This window comes from Phoca vitulina, unplaced genomic scaffold (assembly GCF_004348235.1).
Source record: "Phoca vitulina isolate PV1807 unplaced genomic scaffold, GSC_HSeal_1.0 scaffold31, whole genome shotgun sequence".
Lineage (NCBI taxonomy): Eukaryota > Metazoa > Chordata > Mammalia > Carnivora > Phocidae > Phoca > Phoca vitulina.
The window spans coordinates 6,109,270-6,134,265 of record NW_022589734.1 but is presented as its reverse complement, the minus strand read 5'-3'; the positions used below and the strand labels follow the sequence as shown (position 1 = coordinate 6,134,265).

The 24,996-nt window shown below is 38.6% G+C and overlaps 1 protein-coding gene across 12 annotated transcripts in view; it reads right to left on the bottom strand.

The window, feature by feature from the left end:
* Window positions 1-24,996, bottom strand: part of FARS2 (phenylalanyl-tRNA synthetase 2, mitochondrial) — a 715,905-nt gene that overhangs the window by 594,672 nt on the left and 96,237 nt on the right. For 2 of the 12 annotated variants that reach the window (XM_032424625.1, XM_032424629.1), the window contains exon 2: window positions 23,953-23,987. The exons of the other annotated variants lie outside the window; for them this stretch is intronic. The gene's annotated coding sequence lies outside the window, so the exon portion shown is untranslated. The remainder of the gene's footprint in view (window positions 1-23,952; window positions 23,988-24,996) is intronic. 12 annotated transcript variants of the gene reach the window in all.

Genomic DNA, 24,996 nt, shown 5'->3' with positions numbered 1-24,996 from the left:
AGGATACAAAATGAAGATATTTTAGAAATAATTATGTAGTAAGGAATGAGCTTTATACTTAAGTTAATTTTTCCAGGAAATTTAAACTTATTATTTTAAACAACATTTAAAATGCTTTTGCGTAAGACAGTGGTTCTCAAAGTGTGGTCCCAGGACCAGCAACATCAATATCAATAAAGAAACTGTGAGTAATAGATTCTCAGGCCCTACCCCTGACCCAAGAAATAGAGACTCAGGCAGGGCCAGCAGTCTACACCTTAACAAGGCTTCTGGGTGATTCTATGTCAGCAAAACCTGGACAACCACTCGTACAGAAATACTCTGAAATGTTACTATACTCTTTAACAAAGGCTATGCATAAAATTTAAACTTTTCTCAATGACAACCCTCATCCTTCAGGGAAAGCCACTGCTATTCTTTGCAATCATGCAGTTTTTTTAGTGTTTTAAATTTTTTTGCCTCTTTGATTTCAGTTGGCCAGCAGAACATCTACCACTGTTCTAATAGTACTAATAGCTCTGCCAACCTCTCTGAGTTTGAGGCTTTCACTATGTTGTAAGCTATCAGAGAAGCAAAATAATTAAGCTCATTAGAATTAAATGCTAAGTATCCATAAGATTGGGTGCAGACCTAAGGAATAAAGTGCCTGGTTTTAGTGCAGGAAGATTGAAATGGCCAGTTTTTTTATTCCTATAGGCTTTTAATTCCCAGACCTTGGCTGTGCACCAAAAGAATGACATGGGTAGAAAATTAATCTCTGGATATAATGGAGATGTTAACATACTAAGATTTGGAAATATTTTTCACTTAGGATAGAATACATGTCTATGTCTATTGTTCTAAGAATTCACTTCGCAAAGTACCAAGTTGTAAAGAGGAGGAGCTCAGAAGCCTGGTTTCCCATTTTACCTTGGGCTTCATTCTTCCACAGCCTTTCCAACATTTGAAACGATGGTTCTCTCTGTGGCTGGTTAAGCAAGTACTGACATTTGGAAAGAAACCTAAAAATTTAAAGTCAGAGGGAACTTAAAGATGAGCCAGACCAAGTATGGCATTTAACAGATGTGAACACTGAGGCCCAGAGACACCTCCCCTGCAGACACCAGGTGAACTACAGACCAGGCTTTCTATTCTCCTTAACTTGTCACCTAGTGCTCTTTCCATAATCTGACCTGTATTTTCCTTCACACAAAGAAAGTACAACCACCCACAGAGTAGTAAGCAAATACTTGAGCAGAGTGGGCATTACATACTTAAATTATTTTAGATTTAGAATAGCCAAAACAATCTTGAAGAAGAAAACCAAAGCTGGAGGCATCACACTTCCAGATTTCAAGTTATACTACAAAGCTGTAGTAATCAAGACAGTATGGCACCAGCACAAAAATAGACACACAGATCAATGGAACAGGACAGAAAACCCAGCAACAAACTCACAATTTTATGGTCAATTACTCTTCGACAAAGCAGGAAAGAATATGCAATGGGAAAAGAGTCTCTTCAACAGATGGTTTTGGGAAAATTGGAGAGCTTCATGAAAAAGAATAAAACTGGACTATTTTCTTACATCATACACAAAAATAAACTCAAAATGATTAAAGACCTAAACGTGAGACCTGACAACATAAAAATTCTTAGGAGACAGTACAGGCAGTAATTTCTTTGACATCAGCCATAGCAACATCTTCCTAGATAAGTCTCCTGAGGCAAGGGAAACAAAATCAAAAATAAACTATTGGGACTACAGCAAAATAAAAAGCTTCCGCACAGCGAAGGAAAGAATCAGCAAAACTAAAAGACAACCTATTGAATGGGAGATGACATATCTGATAAAGGGTTAGTACCCAGAATATATAAAGAACTGATATGACTCAACACCCCCCCCCAAAAAAAAAAAATCCAATTTAAAAATAGGCAGAAGACAGGAACAGACATTTGTCCAAAGAAGACATCCAGATGGCCAAACAGATACATGAAAAGATGCTCAACATCACTCATCATCAGGGAACTGCAAATCAAAATGACAATGAGGTATTGCCTTACACCTGTTAGAATGGCTGAAACCAAAAACACAAGAAACAACAAGTGTTGGCAAGGATGTGGAGAAACAAGAATGCAAGCTGGTGCAGCCACTGTGGAAAACAGTAGGTAGGTTCCTCAAAAAGTCAGGAACAACCTTACAATCTAGTAATTGAACTATGGGGTATTTACCCAAATAAAACAAGAACACTAATTCAAAAGGATACATGCACCCCTATGTTTATTGCAGCATTATTTACAATAGCCAAATTATGGAAGCATCCCAAGTGTCCATCAATAGATAAATGGACACATACACACACACACACAAAACACACACTAGAATATTATGCAGCCATAAAAAAGAATGAAATCTTACTGTTTGCAACAACATGGATGGAGCTAGAGTACAATGCTAAGCAAAATAAGTCAGAGAAAGACAAATACCAGATGATTTCACTCATATGTGAAATTAAGAAACAAAACAAACGAAGAACAAAAGAAAAAAGAGAGAGAGAGAGGCAGAGAAGCAAACCAAGAGCCAGACTCTTAACTATAGAGAACAAAGTGATGGTTACCAGAGGGGAGGTGAGTGGGGGGATGAGTGAAATAGGTAAAGGGGACTAAGAGGACACTTCCCGTGATGAGCACCGAGTAACGTACAGAACAGTTAAATCACTATATTGTACACCTGAAACTAATATAACACTGTATGGTAACTATACGGAATTAAAATAAAAAACTTAATAAAATCAAGAAAAAAATCAATGTTAATGTCCTGAAAGAGGAGCATTATTTTTAAGGCTTCCTCCCAGAAATTAAAGTTACCGTCAAAAAAAACATCATGGCAGTAGATGACCTACCTTATAAATGGGGAAAAAACAAAAGCTGTTTTCAAATATTTACTGCCAGAGATTTAGTCTGTTAGACATGGTGTCCTTGTCTTTTTATAGTGATGGCAAAAGTGAACTACCTCTAAATGACTGAACAGGGCAAAACAAGAAACTGAGTATTCCCACTTGGAAAAAGCTTAAGTATCAACTCTAAGGAGCTGGTGAAATAAAGTATGGTACTGCTAAATTAATTTTAAAAGGAGGCCATTAGACCGAGGTGGCTGTAACACCATGGTGGCCTACATAAGCAAACCAAAGTCTAAGCCCACAAATGCCTCAAGGTTACAAAATCAAAACTTAAGGACAACCTATCACAAACAGCCAACTAGGTGTTAAGCTATAGCCAATCAGTAATTTCCTTACTTTGTTTCCACCTTTTCTCTACAAAAGTCTCTCCCCAAGCTCCTGTCCATGAAGTGCTCCTAACCATTTTTGGTTTGGCATTGCCTAATTCGAATCTATATTTGCTCAAATAAACGCTTAAAATGGTTAATGTGCATCTGATTATCTTTTAACAGTGCAAATGATGTGAGAGAAAACAGTAATTAAAAATATTTTTGACATTGGACAATGATCACAAAATAAAGCAGCTAAAAAATTATACGTATAACATACTATCTTTATTTTTTATATGTGTGTGTTTCTTATCATAGAAAAACTATCGTAAGAGCATAGCAAGAAATTAACTCCATCTGATTTCCCCGCCCTGCTTTTACACACTTAGCTTCTGTAATAGGGGAAGAGGAGAAATGTAGTTTATTGCAGAGGATCAGTTAATCACTGTCAATATTCTGTCAAGGTACTCCTGAAAATCCTCCATGAGCTATTACAAGGAATATATCAGAAATGTGTTTTTTGGAGATGTAGACTTTTCTGGGTTTGCTAAATTTCGAGTCCACCAATCAGTAGCTGTTCATTGTACTGTGAAAAGATACGTTCCCACAATCTAAAAAAATTAAATTTGCATCTCCCTATCCAATTCTTTTCTTTGGTCATAAAGCTTATTGCCTTCATAAAAACTAAAGCATTTGTAGGGAAAGAAAAAGTTTTCCTCGACCCTCTTAGGGTCTATGGCAGGGTTTGAAAATTAAAGTCACAAAGATTAATAGGAGAAAAACATGCAAATTTTATTAAATGTTTACAATGTACATGGGAGCCTTCACAAGAGAATCAAGGCCCAAAGCAGGACCAGAGCAGGAAGCTTTTATATCCTGTAGAGGGAGAAACAATCAATTTGCGAAGGGTGAGGGGTAGTAAATGATGAAGTAACTAAGAAGGTAAGGGTTAGTTTAACAAGGTTTGTACAGATTTCTCGGCCCCAAATTCCCTCCCTGGTGATAATAATGCATTCTTTCTTCCTAGTACAGGGAGGGTACCTTTCATATGGGAGATTTATCTCTTGCCTTCAGAGAAGGTGGTGAGAAGCAGAGTGACCTTCTTACTTGTGTCATTTTTTCAAATTCCTTCAGCTTAAGATTTTCAATATGCCAAGGTGCCATATTTTGGGGTAAGCTTATCCTGAACCCCATCATATTCATGCAGTCAATCAAGCATCCAGCACATTTGCATTAATGCATCATATATCCCAGCTACAAAGGCAAGTACTGGGAATATAAAGCTGAATAAATGATGGTCCTCTACTCAAACAGAGTCTGGAATTTAACACAATAGAGTGAAATAAGTATGGCCCTGAAGCTCTCTGAAGCTACAATATCCTCCCTGGGTAGTATCCCACCATTTAGACGCGTCTGAATCCCAAATATTTATATCCAAACTTGTCTTCACTCTCTGTATGTTCAGAAACTAGCAGTGAATTTGGTAAAAAGTAGGAACTTACTAAATGAGTAAATGAGTGTCAATTACACAAAGGGCTAAAAGACAACCCAGCTCTCTAGAGAAATTAGCTTTCAGGGGGATTTTTTAAAATTAAACTTTTAATTTTGAGATAATTATAGATTTACAAACAGTTATAATAAATACTATAGAAAGAACCCATGGACTCTTTGCCTAATTTCCCCCAATGATAACATCTGGCAAAACTACAGCACCAAGATCACAACCAGGATACTGACACCGATACATTCAAAACACAGAACATTCCAACACATGGAGCCCTCAAGCTGCCCTTTGACAGCCATGCTCACCTCTCCCCCAACCACATCCGTCACCCATGGTAACGAGTAAGTCTGTGCTCCACTCCCATAATTTTAGAATTTCAAGAATGCATACAATGAGACCCCTTAGGATTGCATATTTTCTTTTTTTTTTTTTTTAGATTTTATTTATTTGACAGAGAAAGAGAGAGAAAAAGAGAGAGAGCACAAGCAGGGGAAGCAGCAGGCAGAGGGAGAGGGAGAAGCAGGCTCCCCACTGAGCAGGGAGCCCAATGCGGGGCTCGATCCCAGGACCCTGGGATCATGACCTGAATTGAAGGAAGACGCTTAACTGAGCCACCGAGGCGCCCCAGGATTGCATATTTTCATTCAGCTTAATTCTCTAGAGAGTCATCCAGGTTGCTGTATCAAGACTTTGTTCCATTTTATTGCTAACTAGTACCCATGTACGAGATCATAGAATGAATATTCATTCTATGGTCATATATAGTCTCTGCCCCTGGCTTCTGGCAAAAAGCTCCTAAAACTCTCATAAATTCCTAAGTGATAAGAACAATAGGAGCACCTCTTGTTCTAATATTTGGTCTTTGGCCCCATTCCTGACACAGGGCTTCTAAAACCCTTGTACATTCCTACATGGTAAGAGCACTAGGAGCAACTTTTGTTCTAATGAGGCAACTCTAGGTGAACTCCTAGATGGAGGCTGGTCACCAGAAAGACCAAGCCCTGAGTAGAAGCTTGGAATATTCACCCTACCCCCAACGTCCAAGGAGGGGAGAGGGCCTAGAAATGGAATTAATAATTGATCATGCCTATGCGAAGAAGCCTCCATAAAATCCTAATAATGTAAGGTTCAGAGTACTTCCAGGTTGAACACACCCACACTAGGAGGGTAATGCACCCCAACTGCACAGAGATAGAAGCAACTGCACTCAGGAACCCCCACCGGACCTCACCCTGTGTATCTCTTCAACTAGCTGTTCATCTGTACCCTTTATCATATCCTTTAATAAGCTGGTAAACATAAATGTTTCCCTGAGTTCTGTGAGTTCTATTCTCCAGCAAATTAATAAAAACTGAGGAGGGGTTGAAGGAACCTCTAATTTATAGGCAGTTGCTCAGAAGCACAGATGACACTTGCGAAGGGCATCCGAAGTGTTTGTGTGTGTGTTATGAGACTGAGCCCTTAACCTGTGGGATCTGACATTATCTCTAGGTAGAGAGTGATAGAATTGAGTTAAACTGTGGGACACCCAGCTGATGTCTGAGAATTGCTTATTGATGCATCTCCAAATATTCAGTGACCAAAAGTGTCAGAAGTGAAGCATTCTCCATAAAGGTAAAAAAGACAGACACACAGGAGGAGGAAATACACCGTAGGGGAGAACTGGGTTTTTCCCTACACAGGAAGGTAAAAAACACAGTTTTTTGCTTTATACCATAGTATGACTGTACTACATTTTAACAAGTCACCCTTTGAAGGATATCTGGGTTGTTTCTGTGTTTTGGCTATTATAAGGGGGAAAAAAAGCTGCTATGAACATTCAGGTACAGATTTTTATGTAAACATGTTTTCATGTCTCTGGGATAAATGCCCAAGAGCGTAATTGCTGGGTCACATGGGAGTTGTGTGTTTAGTTTTATAAGAACCTGCCAAACTGTTTTCCAGAGCTGTTGTACATTTTACTTCCTACCAACAATGTATGAGTGATGCAGGTTCAGAGTACTGCTCTGAGTTGCTGCTCACCAACCATTTGGAGTTGTCACACTCCTTTTTATTTTTGCCATTCTGATAGGTATGTAGTGATATCACATTGTGGTTTAAATTTGCATTTCCCTAATGGGTAATGATGATGAACATCTTTTTTGTATGCTTATTTGCCATCTGTAAATCTTCTTAAGTAAAATGTCCATTTTCTAATTATACTATTTTTTTGCTTCTGTTTGATTATTGAATTCTGAAGTTCTATATAAGTTGAATGCTGGTCCTTTACCAACCCTGTAGCTTGAAAATATTTTCTCCCAGCCTTGCAATTTATATTTTCATTCTCTTAACAGGGTCTTTAGCAAAGTAAAAATCCAATTTTGATGAGATCCAATTCATCGATTTTTTTCTCTTATGAATCATGGTTTGGGTGTCAAGTCTTGGAATTACTTGTCAAGCCCTAGAACCCCATGTTTTTTCTAAAAGAATTATACTTTTGCATTTTACATTTAAGTTCATGACCCATTTTGAGTTCATTTTTATATAAGGTGTGAGGATTAAGCCACGGTTTGTTGTGCCAGTGGATGTCCAATTGCTCCAGCACCATTTTGTAAAAAGGTTATCCTTCTTCCGTTTTTTTTTTTTTAAGATTTTATCTATTTATTTTGAGAGAGAGAGAGAGAGATGGTGAGAGAGGGAACACAAGCAGGGCGAGGGGGAAAGGGAGAAGCAGGTTTCCCGCTGAGCAGAGAGCCCGACATGGGGCTCGATCCCAGGACCCTGGGATCATGACCTGAGCCGAAGGCAGACGCTTAACGACTGAGCCACCCAGGCGCCCCTCCTTCTTCCATTAAATTGCTTTTTTCTAGATTCTCTATTCTGTGTATATCCATACCATATGCCTTACTTTACTAGCTATAGTAGGTTTTAAAAATAGGTAGAGTGATCCCACTGACCTTATTCTTTTTCAGGATGATTTTTAACTATTCTAGGACCTGTGTCTTTTCCTATAAACTTTAGAAGAAGCTTATGTATAAAAAATCTTGCTGGTTTCAAAGAGTACACTAAAAGGGCACCTGGGTGGCTCAGTAGGTTAAGTGTCTGCCTTTGGCTCAGGTCATGATTCCAGGGTCCTGGGATCGAGCCCCACATCAGGCTCCCTGATCAGCAGGAGCCTGCTTCTCCCTCTCCCTCTGTCTCTCCCCCTCCTAGTGCTCCCTCTCTCTCATGCTCCTTCTCTCTCAAATGGATAAATAAAGTCTTTAAAAAAAAAAAAATCTATTAGTTTAAAACAAACAAAGAGGACAGTAGAGAAGGGAATGGGGGTGTCGCTTTACAAAGGAGAAGCCTGACAAACACCACCTCAGCCAGGTGATCAAGGACAACATTGACAGTGATAAGTTACACTGATAGTATGAACCCATGATATGATGTGATGAAAATGGCCATTACCACTGTGGTTGTTCTCCCAAAAAAGCACATGACCTTAGTCTAATCATGAGGAAAACATCACACAAATCCCAACTGAGAAACATTCTAAAAGTATCCCACAGATACTCCTTGAAACTGTCAAGGTCATCAAAATTGAGGAAAGTTGAACAAACTGTCCAGCTCAAGACAAAGATGACTACATATAATGTCATACCCTGGATGGGATTCTGGAACAGAAAGAGGATATTATGTAAAAAATAAGGAAATCTGAATAAAGTAGGGACTTTAGTTTATAACAATGTATTCATTAATTATACCAAATGTACCATACCAATGTAAAGTGTTAACAAGAGGGAAAACTGGGTATGGGACACATGGAAATTCTTTATCTTCCCAATTTTTCTGTAAATCTAAAACTGTTCTAAAATAAAAACTTTTATATACATTTCTAAGAAGAGAAGTGTTCAAAGATTAAAATTTAGTAGGATTAATAATTTTTACTGCTTCATCAAGGACGTCTTTAAGTGAAAACAAAAAAAGCTTTGCTGGGGGGGTTTTCATAATAATTGCATTGAACAACTGAGGGAGAACTGACATCGTCACTATTTTGAGTCTTCCAATCTGTGAACACAGTATGTCTCTGCATTTATTTAGATCTCTGACTTCTTTCAACAGCATTTTATAATCTTCAGCATATAGATCCAAGACAGGTTTCATTAAATATATTCCTAAGTATTTCATTTTCTGAAGAGTGACTATAATTAGTTTTGTGTTTGTAATTTTAGTTCCCACATGTTCTTTGCCAGTGTATTGAAATGTGATGGATTTTTATTTGTTGGTATTATATGCTGTGACCTTGCAGAAATCATTTAGTTTTAGGAGGGCTTTCTGTTTTGTTTTGCTTTGTTTTTGGTAGATTCTTTGGGATATTCTACAGACAATCATATCATCTGTAAATAGGGATAGTTTTGTTTCTTCTTTTCCAATCTGAATGCCTTTGACTTCTTGTTCTTCCTTATTGCAGTTGCTAGAACTTCCAATACAATGTTGAATAGAGCGTTAAGAGAAGACATCCTTGCCTTGTTCCCAAACTTAGAGAGAAACCATTCAGTCTTTTAGCATTAAATAGGATGTTAACTGGAGAATTTTTATAGATGTCCTTTATCAAGTTGAGAAAGTTCCCCTTTATTCCTAGTCTGCTGAGTTTTTATCTTGAATGAGTACTGGATTTTGTCAAATGCTTTTTCTATATCAGTTGATATGGCCACATGATTTTCTTTAGTCTGGTGATATGGTGGATTACAATGACTGGCTTTCAAATACTCAAGGTGAATTTTAAGGGATAAATAAGACTTCACCAGACATAAATATAAAAGTGTTTGTGTTTATTTGCTTAGTGTGTATTTATCCTTACTAGACTACCAGCTACACAGTGGCCTGGATTATTTATATTTTGTTCAATAGTATATACCCAATACTAAGCCTAGCAACCAGCACATTATAAACACTCAATAAATATTTATGGAAGAGAGTGAGAAAGAATAGAATGCGCAAGTACACAGCCGTGAGTGTATACACATTAGAAGAATAACCAGTCAGCCAGGGCACCGGAAGCCAGAGATTATGCTGGGGAGTGGCAAAAAGGCAGAGCCACTACCTTGGAGCATATACATAAATTAATTCAAGATACATCAAAGACCTAAAACATAAAAACTAATGAACTAAACGTGAAAGACAATGTATGAGGGCTCCTGGGTGGCTCGGTCAGTTAAGCGGCTGCCTTCGGCTCAGGTCATGATCCCAGGGTCCTGGGATCGAGTCCCGCGTCGGGCTCCCTGCTCAGTGGGGGGTCTGCTTCTCTCTCCCCCTGCTCTTGTGCTCTCAATCTCTCTCTCTCTCCCTCTCAAATAAATAAAATCTTAAAAAAAAAAAAAGAAGACAATGTATGAGACTATTTCCATAACTTGGAAAATAGAAAGCAAGAATCATGAAAGAACGTATTGATAAGATGAATTTTTTGAAAATTGGGGTGCCTGGGTGGCTCAGTCGGTTAAGCATCTGCCTTCGGCTCAGGTCATGATCCCAGGGTCCTGGGATCGAGCCCCACATCGGGCTCCCTGCTCGGTGGGAAGCCTGCTTCTCCCTCTCCCACTGCCCCTGCTTGTGTTCCCTCTCTCGCTGTGTCTCTCTCTGTCAAATAAATAAATAAAATCTTTACAAAAAAAAAAGAAAATTAAAATTTTCTGTTCTTCAAAAGACATTTTTAAGAAAACGAATAGGGAAGCCAAAGACTGGGAGAAAATATTTGTAAAACATGAATATGGAAGCTGTGATATATAAAGAGTCCCTATAATTCAATAGTAAAAACACAAACAGTCCAGTTAAAAACAAATGAATAATTTCAACACACTTCAAAGAAGATATATGAATGGCTGATAAGCACATATAAAAGTGCCTGACATCAGTAGTCAGCAAGAAAATGCAAATAAAGCCTAATGAAATACCACTACTAGTTATTGCCACTAATATCACTAATTATTACTCTACCAGTATAATAACTAAAATTTAAAAGACAGACAACACTGGGACGCCTGGGTGGCTCAGTCATTAAGCGTCTGCCTTTGGCTCAAGTCATGATCCCGGGGTCCTGGGATCTAGTCCTGCATCGGGCTCCCTGCTCAGCAGGACTTGCTGCTCTGCCTGCCACTCCCCCTGCTTGTGCTCTCTCTCTGACAAATAAATAAAAATAAAAATTTTTAAAAATAATAATTAAAAATATTAAAGACAACATCAACTGTTGGAGAAGAGGAGCAACCAAAACTCGCAAATATTTGTTAGGGATGGCGTAAAATGATACCCCCTCTTCAGAGCAATGTTTTATAGAATTAAACATACATCTATCCTATGACACAATTCTAATCCTAGATATTTAACCAAGAGAAAATGTCTACAAAAAGACTTGCATGAGAACATTCATTGTAACTTCACTGATAACAGCTCCAAAACAGGAACAGCCCAGATGTTCATCAATACAAGAAAGGATAAACAAACAATGGTATCCTACAATGGAGAACCATTACATACATACACACATACATAACAATATGGATGAGTCTCAGAAACATGATGATGAGTAAAAGAAACCAGTCACAAAAGACTACCTTTATGTAAGGTAATATAACCTTCCTTTGGACAGTGGGAGTGGAAATTAATCTTCAAAGGGGGCATGAGGAGACTTCTTGGGGTATATAATGTAAGTAATGTTTTGTATCTTGATAGGGGGCTCAAATTACACACATATATACATTTAGCAGAACTCAATCTATGCATTTCACTGTATGTAAATTTTGCCTTCAAAAACTAGAATTACATTTTTATATGCATTTGGAGAAAGTCTGCAACTTACTTTGAAATTTATTTTCAAAAAAAGATGGACTGGATTGGTGGACAGAGGGACAGACAGATATGTGGTAAAATGAGCACAGTAACATGTTAATTAAAAGAATAATAATAAAAGAATCCAGGTGGTGGCTTTACAGAGGTTCATTGTAAAAGTTTTTGAATCCCGGGGCCCTGGGATTGAGGCCCGCATCGGGCTCCCTGCTCAGCGGGAAGCCTGCTTCTCCCTCTCCCACTCCCCCTGCTTGTATTCCCTCTCTCGCTGTCTCTCTCGCTGTCAAATAAATAAATAAAATCTTTTAAAAAAATAAATAAATAAATTGTACTGTATGCTTGAAAATTTTCATAACAAAATGAAAAAGTGGGCAAAAGTAAAAATGGGATTAGACCGAGCACACAGTGGTGCACTCAAGAGTATGCATCTCACCCTGTAATGTCTAGTTTTCGAACCCTAGGGTTCTATGGAAGTGGCTCAGGGCATGAAAATTAGACAGGAGGACCCTGGCCCTCATGACACCACAGCGGCTCTACTTTTATATACTTGATAAGCTGGAATTTCATGCAAATAGCTTTAAAGGCTCCAACAATGCAAAGAAACACACACATGCACACACAGACGAAAAATCACTGCTGGAGGTGATGACGAGTTTCATCCAGACTAGTAGCATGGGCCTCCGTGAGGAAGACAACACCCATGTTTTTCAGGAATGGTTGGGTAAAATATGAAAAGTGGTGCTTCATATGTCTCCTCATAGAAATGGAATACTGAAAGACACTGAAGATCACTGGTTTACTATCCTGAGTTTCCAGATGAGAAACCTGGGTCAGCTAGGAAACAGAATTCCGAGTGACAGGTCATCCCCAGGAGTCCGTGTGAGGCAGACCGGGCCCAGGCTCGGGAGGTGCCGCCGGGCCCCTGCTCCTTCTTCTGTAACTCCACATCCTGCCATGATCCCCAGCACCCCTGAGGAGCATTTAATGAGATTTTCTAGTTATATTGGTGACAAGGTATTTGAAAAATAAGGTCTGTGCTTCATAGGACAAAATGCTTCAAAAACAGAAAGTCCATTTTCTTCATAGCTGCCTGTGAAAGATTATAGGCCTATTTTCTGATTTTGGCATTTATTTGAAATTCAGATTCTATTGTATAACCTAATATGAGCTATGGAGATAATTAATATAAATGTGAATATCTCCGGGTGAAGTGGGAGAATGGAGGAAAAGGAACGTTTTTAAAGTTCAAGCCACTTCCCTGTGCCACTTTACAGCATTTAATTGCCTGCTATTCTCAAACACAAAATTCAAACACTAAGCTGAAATTACTCTCCTCTCTAAATCTCCATTACCTGCTCTGCAGAAAGAGTGTATGGACCTCTTTTATATATGTGTGTCTGAGAAGCTGTGGGTAAACTGCTATCTAATGGAGCTCTGGAGTTGATCTTTCTGTATAACCAAGATGTCTCTCAATTTAAGTTACCTGGGGGTGAGGCGATGCCCCCCGTCAAGCTACCAACTTTATAATCTAGGCAGCCTTGGGTCTTTCTGATATTTTTCAAAATACCAAAATAGCAGCTTGCCTTTAAGATTTTTTCACCCTTATGGCAGAATCAAAGACCACCATCTCTAAAAGCTACCTATCTTTTTACTAACATCTCTTATTAAAGGTCTGGTAGAAGAACAAATAATTATAATAATAATGATGGCATTATTATTATTTGTTGAGTCACTAACTGGGCACTTCACATATATTATCTCATTTAGTCACAATCACAATCCAAGATTGATAATATTTTGTAGAAAAGGAAAATGAGGCTCCAGTTAACACACACAAAAAAGGGTACCGGTAAGAATCAGAAGCCCAGCTCTAACTCCAAAGCCCACCGTTTTTCCACTGAGTTGGATAATGCGGATGAATCTCAGTTGTCCTGATCAAGACCCCTCACTCGCAGCGCACTGGGTCCGGGGGGTTGAGCAGAATCTACTCTCCAGCACCACATGTCCTCTAACACAGAGGGAGGTTTCAAGGAGGTGCACTTGCGCGGCTCCTCTTATACGCTGCCTCCTCCCTAAACCACCGGCTCAACAGCCAATAGCTGGCCTCAAGGTGGAGCAGAACAGGGAGGCGGAGTGCATCCAGAAGGACACCACAGGTTGCAGGCTGCGTGAGACATAAGGGGAAGGCCCAGGCGGCTGCCCTGCCCCGCTATCTACCTGAGGGCCCCCCTTCAAGTCAGCTGGCTCTGTTACAAATCCCTGTGACCCTCCTACGGCACTCACTGCATCATCTCCACGTCCCCTCTCCTGTGCAGCGATGACATCGGCCAGCAAACGCTCCCTGCCGAGAAGCAGGTCCTTGCCACAACGACAGCCAGTCTCTCCACAGGAAGCGGCCACAGTGGCCTTTCTGAATCACGATTTCATACACAGAGAAACCAGACTTGGAGGCCACTCGCCTTGAGGTCACCACATGAAAAAAACACAATGGCTTCTGTGACGTTTGAACTGAAATCTAGGCTGACATCCATGTCAGTGACCACACGCCCAGAAAGGACCAGCAAGAGCTCGGAAAAGGAGGCACAGAAGGGCAGAGCCGGCCCGGTGCTTCCAGCAGAGGAGGCAGAGGGCGCTCCAGAACAGGGCAAGGCTCAGTCTCAGCCACCATCAGACCCACAGACCACTGCCACTCAGACCACTGCCACATTTTAGTTGATTACAGCTAACAAACTGTTTCTCTTCTTTTAAAGGGCCTGGGGAGGTAAATTTCATTTCGAAACCCTTAAGGGGTAACACTGATGCCACAGTCCTAAGAGGAGAGAAATGAGAATCTGTAGGGTGCACAACTGAAGAGACAAAGGCCCTCGCCCAGCCCCCGGATAACCCCCCGCAGGGTCCTGGCACCACGACCTGGTAGCCGGGCTCACCCCTTCCCTGTCAGGGAGACCGTCTCTCTGCCTGCGGACACCCCTGGGCATCCACAGGTGCTAACAATCAGCATATTTGTCATCTTTTTGTATGGTTCTTTCCGCTTCTGTTTCCACTTCCCTATGTGGTCCTCTTTATTTTTATATTGTATCATAAATTCATATCCTTGTTATAAGCTGCCCTCAATTATTTTAGTTAAGAGAAAGCTAAAAAATTTAAAAAATTGTTTAAAAAGAGAGAGAGTTAAAAAATAAATCATAATAATTCCCACTTTGTTCTCTGTGCCGGACTGAATAAAAAGAAGATAAATAAACTTGTTCAAGTTATATCTAAATAAGCATACTCTGTTTCTGTGTAAGGCTCTGAAAGTTTAAGTAAAATCACATTGATCACATTGGAAAGAATCTTAAAGACCAGAAAGACCAACTTGGTCACCTTACAGAAGAGAAAACAGCCCCAGAAGACAATCAACAAGGATCACAATGTTATTTGTGGGCACACCACAACTTTACAGCATGACGTCCATGCAATCAGTGCTTTCAAATGTTAAAAGGGGATAATATTCCAACCACATCTCCTGAACCACGTATCAGCTGCTGGACACACACATCCCACTACTTCGTCACAGTAAAGCACAGTAACCAACAGTTCTACTTTGCCAAGCAACATTTACTTATACAATCATTTAAAAAGTGTGTCACATTTACATATTTTCTGAAAATGAGCGGAAACGGAAAAATACAAGTGCTGTTACTAACAGTACAACTGAAATGAAGATGGACATAATGAAGGGTCTAAAAGTGATGGCTCACCGTCAGCTGGCCAGCTAGAAGACGTAAGCTGTTCAATTCAGTGGGCAAGGGTAATAGGGAAAAAGGACAGATATCACCAGCACCAAGACCACAACGTCTGAAGACAGTCCAAGCAATGAAGGTCAGTGATAGAACATGTTAAAAAGATGACAAAAATACTAAATGAAAACTAGCATCAGAGTAACAGTCCAGTAACTCAAATGGGGGCGGGGGGGGGGGAGCTTCATGGGTCTGTTTGCCAGGCATATACCTGACTACAAGAATCAGCTAACTAGTACCTTGTTAAGAAGAAAAAAGGACAAGACAGCATCCAACTCAAGTCACTAGTTTCTGCTCTACCCCATACAAAACTACCACTGATAACTCCTTACTTCTAACAGTATTAACAGTTTATTTCACGGATTAAAGACAGGACCATTACTGACAGAAGCAAAATAGGAGCTACAAAATTATTACTTTGTAAAACTGTCAACATTTCAGTTTATCCTAAGTTTAATATTCTAGAAGTATATGCACATTGCATAACAGTTGGACATAAAAATATACATTTATCTTTTGGTTCTCTGGGAATATAAATCCACATGTTTAACTTCTGTACATTGAAGTTTTAAAACCTTTTTCAGGAGTAAATTGTGAATGAAAGTGGACGGCAGCCTGTAGCGGCAGAGAAAAGACTGGAACCCACTCTCCTCGGCAGGACATCTTTTATATTTCTTTTGGTAGGCTTCTCTCCTATGAGTAGACCGCACAGACTTTGTGACATCTACTCTGGCTACTCACAAGCTACTGGTAATTGCTCATGTTATTGGCAGAGAATTCCAAGATCCGTAGGATAGATATAAATGAAACACTGATCAGTTGGATGTTCCTCCACTCCATTCTTAATCCAAGAAAAAATGTAGTCAAAGACAATTCACATTTACTTTCAGCTACTTTTTTTTTTTTAAAGATTTTATTTATTTATTTGAGAGAGAGAGTGAGAGAGAGCATGAGAGGGAAGACGGTCAGAGGAAGAAGAAGACTCCCTGCCGAGCAAGGAGCCCGATGTGGGACTCAATCCCAGGACTCTGAGATCATGACCTGAGCAGAAGGCAGTCACTTAACCACTGAGTCACCCAGGCGCCCTTTCAGCTACTTTTTTAAAATAAAGTACATCCAAGGAAATCAGTATTGAATCATAAGCAAAAATTCATCGATTAGAGAAGTAAATAAATCAAACCACAAAAACGACTGCAACTCTTAGCCTCATTTATAAGCTCCTCGCTGCAAGACAGGAGGCAAAGAAGTAGGAAGATGGAATTGTTCCTCCAAGAAAAAACACTCAGGATTACCAGGATCTGCAAGGTAGCCAGAGAATGACTATCTAGATTTCCATTCATATGTAATGATTTGGTTAAATAAATAAGATAAAAACAGTAACATCACAGTGAGTCATAATAAGACTAACAAGTAGAAGGCAAAAATAAAAAAATTTCAGTGCCCTCTTCTTTGTCTTTTGGTGGCCTGGGAACTTAGACTTTTCTACTATTTTCTTCTAATAAACTATTTAGGCCTTATTCACCTAGTCCTACAAATTGCTATATGTTCCATCTTTTAAGAAGTCCCTCTCTTGATCTGATCTTCCTCTCCAGCTACTACCCTATTAATCTCTACTCCTGCACCACAAAACACCTCCAAAGTGTTACATATTGATGTCTCTAATTCCTCAGCTCCATTTTCTCGGACTCAGCCCCATGAGACATTTATTTGACCACAACAATAGCTCCGGTCTAGATCCATCAATAACCTCCACATTAGTAATCCCAACAGCAGGTGCTCGGTGTCCATCTTTCTTGAACAATCAGCAGCATCTGACAAAGTTGCTCCCTTCTTTTTTTTGAAACACATTCTTCTCTTAGCTCTCAGCTCAGCACCTGACTTCTCTTCTCTCACTAGCTCTTCCTTACTGGTCATTAGCTTATTCCTGCTCATCAGCCACCTCTGAACACTGAAGTGCCCTGGGACTCGGTCCTCAAGCCACTCCTCTTGTACTACACTCACTCCCTAGGCGATCTGATCCATCTCACAGTTTTAAATATCATCCATAAACTGAAACAGTATGATTACATCCCTAGCTAAAGCCTCTTTCTCTACACTCCAAACCCACTAACCTACTGCCTACTCAGCATCTCTACCTGGATAGTCTAGTAGTCATTTCAAACCTATTACATCCATCACTAAGCTCTTGATTTTACATTGCCCCCTCCAATGTGCTCTTCCCCCTTCATCCTTCTAGTGGATCAAGTCAGAAACCTTGGAATCATCTGTGATTTCTGTTTCTAATGCTTCATAATGAATCCATAAGCAACTTTTTTGTTAGCTCTACCTTTAAAACATATGTTGATTTAGGGGCACCTGGTAAGCATCTGACTCTTGGTTTCGGCTCAGGTCATGATCTCAGGGTCCTGAGATCAAGCCCCGCATCAGACTCCACACTCAGCATGGAGTCTGCCTGAGATTTTTTCCCCCTCACTCTCCCCCTACCCTCTGTTCCTCTACTTGCTCATGTGCTCTAAAATAAATAAATGAAATCTTTAAAACACATGTTGATTCCAACTTTTTTTTACCTATCTCCACTGTTACCACCCCAGTCTAAGCCACCAATAGCTCTCACTTGAAATTTTACAATTGATTCCTAACTGGGTTCCCTGTTTCCATCCTTACTCCCCTACAGACTACTTTTCACACAGTTGCAAGAGTGATCCTTTAAAAACTTAGCATATCCTCAGCTCCAAAATCTCTGCCCAACATAAGATGATCCCCAATGACCCACATCATTGTATAATCCTTTTCTCTTGACTATGAACAGGATTTACAAATATGAAGGCTATCAGTTCCATGATTATGTTATGTTATATGGCAAAGGTGAAAGGATTTTACAGACTCAGTTATGGTCCCTAATCAGTTGACTGTGAGTTCATCAAAAAGGTGATTGTCCTGAATGGGTCCAACCCAATCAAGGGAGACCTTTCAAAAAGGGCGTTGGGTTTTCCCTGGGCATAGAGACTGGAAGCAGCACAGATTTTCCTACTGGCCTTAAAATATCAAAGAGCTACAATGTGAATTATCTACAAAGGGAGCTATGTGGCAGGGTACCGTGGGAGGCCTCTAGAACCTAAGGGCCTCCATACAACAGTTGCAAAGAACTGAATTCTGCCAACAACCATATGAGTTTGGGTGAAGACACCTCGTTCTAGATGAAAATGTAGCCCAATAGCACCTTATATTCAGTCTTGAAAGACTGTGAAGAAAAAACCCACCTGAGCTGTGGCTAGATTTTTGACCTCCAGAAACTGAGACAATAAATGGGTGTTGAATTAAGCCACTAAGGTTGTGTTAAGTATTATGTACCAAGAGGGTGTATATTCAATAAACACTGTTGAGCAAATGGTTTCTCATTCATTTAGATGCTCTGAATCATAAGAGCTACATGAATCAAGCTTCTCAATACAACTGAAATTTCTGATTGTCTGACTAGAGGCTATTTTATCACCACTTCACAGGATTTGATATCCTAAAAAATTAGACAGTGGAAAGGGGGCACATCATCTCAATCAAATAGTATATGATAGTAAAAACCAAATTCCAGAAGAAAATCAAAAAGAATCAGGGGCTCCTTCATTTTCTTTTTCTACTGTATTCTTGGTGCTCTAAATAAACAATTGCATCACAAATGCTCTAAGCATTGATTGAAAAATGGAAACAGAAAAATATCAGCATAGAGAATTTTGCCAGTCTGAAGATGTGATGTGATGCTAAGTAAGAGGGGAAAACTTCCCTGATGTATTTTTAGAATTTTTTAAATAGACTGCCTTTGTTCAAATAATTCTTTTACTTTACAGTATCTAAAATATAATTCTGGGTAAAGGTTACAACATGTTTGAAGACAAAAATAAAATCTACCAAAAAATAAAAATGAATTTTTGGATGTCAGTGTAGAAGATACTCAAGGCAGGAATATGAAAATAAAAAGTGACACCATCACAATCCCATTAGGGCTGTGGGAATACCACACTAGCAGACAGCCAAACTCCACCCACCATCTCCCTGGAAAATTCTCACAGCCTCCCTCAAAACTTCCCTTACAGGACATACAATCTGTATGCATGACCAGACAGCAGGCAAATGAAATTGGGATGTGCACATAGGAAATTCACTCCATAAAAGCATTTCTCACTCCATTTTGTCTCCTCTTTTCCTCTTCAGCTGCCATGCAGATAGCTCTTTTCTCCACTGATGTCCAATTAATTTGGAGCCTCGGCAGCCTCTAGACAAGGACAGAAGATGGCACAGCCTTGACTCAAAAGGACAGGCAGCTTCCAGGGAATGACCCTAATGTGCACCACAAGACAGGCTTCAGGCAGCCACTCCCAAGACCCACTTCCATCTGTCCTTTAAGGAAATGGTACTGCTGGTTGTCTAGTAATTTCTAATATTAGGAAATGTATGCGAAAAGTGATTTTTTTAAATGCCAAATTCCTGGCTTTGATTTTTAAGGAAAAGACTTTCAAATTAAATGGATTCATTTATTTACATAGCAATCATGAGGATCAGAGGAGAAAAGTGAGAATTCCTGTAAAGCATTCGGAGACCTTAGGAATAAACACACACACACACACACATACACACACACACACACACACACACACACACACACACTGGTAGTAGGATTAACTTTTACCCAAAGCAGACTTTAATGAGAATTTGCTCCTTGATCTAATAAAAAGTAATCAATGAGTTTGGAATATTTCTAGGATATACACAGTCATCCTCCTGGGACACATGCCACCACCCCAAATCAAACAAAACCTTTCTCTGGACATTTGATAGAAGCAAGGCCATATGTAAAGACATCTAGGTGACTGACTAGTTTGATCAGAGCAAGATAATTTATCACAGAGTGAGGCCTCATCAATAAATAACAACACAGACTCAACATTGACCCCAGCTTATTGTGATGATTAAATGTGAAAGGCACAGAGAAGGAGCTCATAAGTACTTAGTGGTTATTAATATTATTATTAATCTAATTAACCATGATTAAGCTGGTTAGGAACATTTCATAGGCAAAATTAAGTGACTTGTTACCAAGATGAAACTTTCCGAACTAAGTGACAGATTTTAAGAAGTTACACAGCGGCTGTGGAGTACATTTTTCACAGGAGGATATAAAATAATGACACAGAAGTACAGTCGTACCACTCATCACAAAGTCATGACTTTGACCACACTGGTATTTTTGCCATCTTGCATTTTTCATGTCTTTTTGATATATTTCCAGAGCAATATTTTTTTTAATTTTAATGGAAAAGCCATTTAAAAAAATATTTAGTTTCCACTCATTTTTAATAGCAACATATGAAGCCCAGAAAACAACTATGTATTATAACTTATGTGTCATGATCATTGTGAAAATAATATATTTGAGAAAAAATATATATTCAGGAAAGAATAGTAACAAGCATGCATCATGATCATTATTAAGATAGTATTTTTGAGAAAAAGAGAATATACAGAAAAGGCTAGTGAATCTGGGAAGCATGTAGGAGAATTACAAGAAGCATGTTCCAGAGCACTGAGCACCAAAATACAGACAGTCTCCCACTCATTCATTCAAAACACAGCGGCAGTGCCAAGCACTGGGGATTTGTGGGAAATGTGACCCACCCACGAAACACTGTGGCAAACTATAAACATGTCTCAAACACACAGAAAGCATAAAGCACCTTGCGACTCCAGGAACTACTGGCAGAGATGATCAGCGAAAGCCCCCTCATTGAGGTGAACTTCTAAGAAATCTTGCCAGGAGACAGGTTTGGTAACAAAGTGGATAAAGAAAAGGCAGGCATCTTAAACACAGGGAAAGGCAAGTCACTGCTGCAGAAGCTTCCAGAGAACAGCTCCCATTAGTTCTATGTAGATTCTACTCAGAAGCTTAGGACAAGTGACAAGCTACACAAAAGACTGCTGAGGAGAAAAGAAGGAAGACACCTGCATACAGGTAAAGGTGCCCAAGGTGGGAAGTAAACACACCAAAGCAAATTGAGCGGGTGGTTTCAGCTTTCTGGGAGTGGAAACAATTCATGAGCTAGATAACAGCACACCACAAAAGCAAGTTAATTAGGAAAAACTGTTACCTGCATACTAAAGGAAAGATAATTCTGCTCAGTCTAATGAAAAAAAATGGAAACTATTTTTTTTATATAATCAATATCCATTATAACAATTATCCATAAAAGTTGGATTTTACTTAAGAACCACTGAACTCATTTTCTTTTTTAAAAAAGATTTATTTGAAAGAGAGAGAGAGTGAATGTGTGTGTGTGTGTGTGTGTGTGTGTGTGTGTATGTACGAGCGAGGGGAGGGGCAGAGGGAGAGAATCTCAAGCCCCCCTGAGATTATGACCTGAGCCAAAACCAAGAGTCAGACACCCAACTGACTAAGCGACCCAGGCACCCCACTCATATTTTCTAACTCTGAATTTCTCTTTCCCAATATCACCAAGTTTCCACCTAGAAATATGAAAAGGAAAAAAATATAATAATCTATTTAAAAATCTGCTTTCAATAAGTTTTCAAAGCAACTATTTTAATAAGTTTTCTCTAAAATTACAATTGTTCTTCCAAAAATATGAACAGATTTCACTGACGCATTACCAAGGAAATGTGACAATTTCGCAAAAACCTTTCTTCATGGTGGAAAGTAACCTGCAGTCTCTGGGTAAGTTATAAAATCATTCCTAATAGAGTAAATACTTTACAACCAATCTTTTTTTTTTAAATTTTAGGACTTAGCCAATATAAGAACATAACACGGGAAGTAATGGAACAGGGCTCCTGGAAGGAAGAAACCAAAGTATTATTGGCCACAACATAATTGTCTATCTAGAAAGCTCAAATGAATCGATTGATAAACTATTAAAACAAGTAACAGTTTGGTCAAGGAAATGAAGTTAAAATTCCTAAAAATCAATAGCATTTTTCAACCCCAGTAATAACCAACAGGAAATAAAGTTATAATGAAAAAAATCATTTATAATAACAATGACTAAGTAGTCCCCCCTTATCCACAGTTTCACTTCCCGCTGTTCAGTTACCCACAGTCAACATGGCGCAGGAGATGATCCTCCTTCGGACGTACTGTCAGCAGGACAGTAGAAGCCGAACACCACGTTATAGTGCCTGTGTCGTTCTCCTCGCTTCATTCCCTCACATGGGCATTTTATCATCTCACATTATCACAAGATGGATGAGTACAGTACAATAAGATATTTTGAGAGAGAGACCACATTCACATAACTTCCATCACACTATACTGTTGTAATTGTTCTATTTTATTATTAGTTATTGTTAATCTGTTACTGTGCCTAATTTACAAACTTTATCATAGATATGTACATATAGGAAAAAACATAGGATATACAGAGATCTATACTGTCTGTGGTTTCAGGTACCTGCTACGGGTCTTAGAACAGATTCCTTGTAAATAAAGCGGGGGGGGAACTACTGGGTATAAAGAGGTCAATTTGAAGCAAATTACAAAAATTTACAAAGAACCATGAAGGATCAGAATAAATAGAGATATACGTTGAATGGGGAGATTGAATAGTATGAAATGCCAGCTCTATCCAAATTATTTTAATGTTAATTCCCAACAGAAATTTCTATGGGGGTGGTTAGGAGGACTTTAATACCCAACTTCATTTGAAAAACTAAGTAAGTGACAGAAGCTAGGAATTTGTTGAAAAATAACAAGAAAAAAGCAACAAAGAAAACTCATAAAAGAACTGACACAGCGAATAGATTCTATTTTTAAATTTAATATATATCCTCATAAACCAGTGTAGAAATAAATTATATAAGGAATAGTGTTAAGAAACTAACTATTTGGGAGAAAAATGAACTCATCTCCTCTTCATGTCATATGCCTAAACACTGTGGAGAGTTCTATAGAGAGTTCTGTTATATGTTTAAAAACAAAGGAAAGCAAACAAAAACAGAAGAAATATTGGTAATTCTTTAACTGATCTGGGGCTAGGAATGATGTTTTACAAAAGAAGCAGATGAAATAAATGGAAGACACGTAAATTTGACCACATGAAAATTTAAGACTTTTGATGTTTATAAACATCAAAAAACTTGAAACTTTAAAAAAAAAAATTGGGGAAAACCTCTGCAGTGAATGACATAGCCAGCCACTGTTTACTTGAGCTCTGGGACAAAGTATCAGCTCTTTGAAATGCTGATGGCCTTTTCAACATTCTACTCCATATAAATAGTTCTTTGCATCATTTTAAACACAGATCTGGAAAACATAAACTATATTTTATTTCAAAAACAAATCTGGGCTTTTGAAAATAGTTTATCTGCCCATAGATTTATAAGATCCCACATATGTGAAGAAATATCTTTGATCTTAGAAACAGTTTGAAAAGACTCAGAGCTTTCAGTTACATGGGTATGAAATAAAGTCTCTGAGATTTTTAAAAACCAATAGACTGCCACGTCTTTGTTCTTCCAGAGAAAAAGCTATCTTATTTTATAACTCTAGAAAGATATATTTAGAACTAAGATTTTTTTCCTCTACTCTGAGCTTTCTTACAAAAAAGCAACCTTACCTTTTAGTTTGTTTTAATCCCAAAGGAGATAGTATCTGAAAAATAAAAATAAAACACGATAGGAAAAAACACATGAAACTTAATGACTCAAATACATTTATGCCTCTGTGATTTTTCATATTAAGTCTTACAAGAGCTCTGAAGAAACAGGTCCACTGTTTCTCTAAGTTTGCACTAGAACGACATTAAGCAAGTGGGGGCAGCACTTCTGAGGTTTAGCACAGTGTGAACAATAAAATCTCCTGTCTCTCTCTTCTCTGTAAAAGGCCAAATATCTGCCCAAAGGTATAAAAAGAATAGAGTCAAATGCATAGATATCCATATCTACTATGCTTGTTGTACATATAAGTACTAACACTTACTATTTGACAGTACAACTAAATAAAAATGAGGTCAATGTTTGCATGTCAAACGTTAAAGTTTGGTTTGTTTTACTTTCTACTTTGATAAATATTATATATTCTTTGATTATTGGTCACATAATTTCTCTAAAACTTAACCTCTAGAAGTAATAGTGAAAAACTCCTTCATAACACTTCTACACACTGAATCACTTGATGTAATTTTACTTCACCTAATAGCATTGCTAACGTATTTAAAAGGGGGGCGGGGTTACATTACAACTACTAATTGTTCATAACACGTTAATTTTCACCTAGAAATATTTGGTCAGAAGAAACAGTTTGAGATTGTTTTTATTTGAATGATATCTGTGCATTTAATTAAATCAATTCTAAATTTCAATATTGGTCAAAAAATAACATCAATATGTAAGTACAAGACACAAATTAAAAAAAACACATCTATTTATAGTTTCACAGATACAGTCCATCAAACCAGAAAGCCTCAACACTCTTAAGAAGAAACATCAACACAAAGCACCTGCACATGGTTACCCTGCTGGTTAACTACAGATCTTTCCCGGGCATTTACTGGCTTGTCATTCCTACCTGCCCTCTCTACAGTTTCCCTTTCGCGCCTGGGTCATAACAAAGGCTCAGATGGGGGCAGAATTGAAATGGACATGGAATTTGCAAATGTATG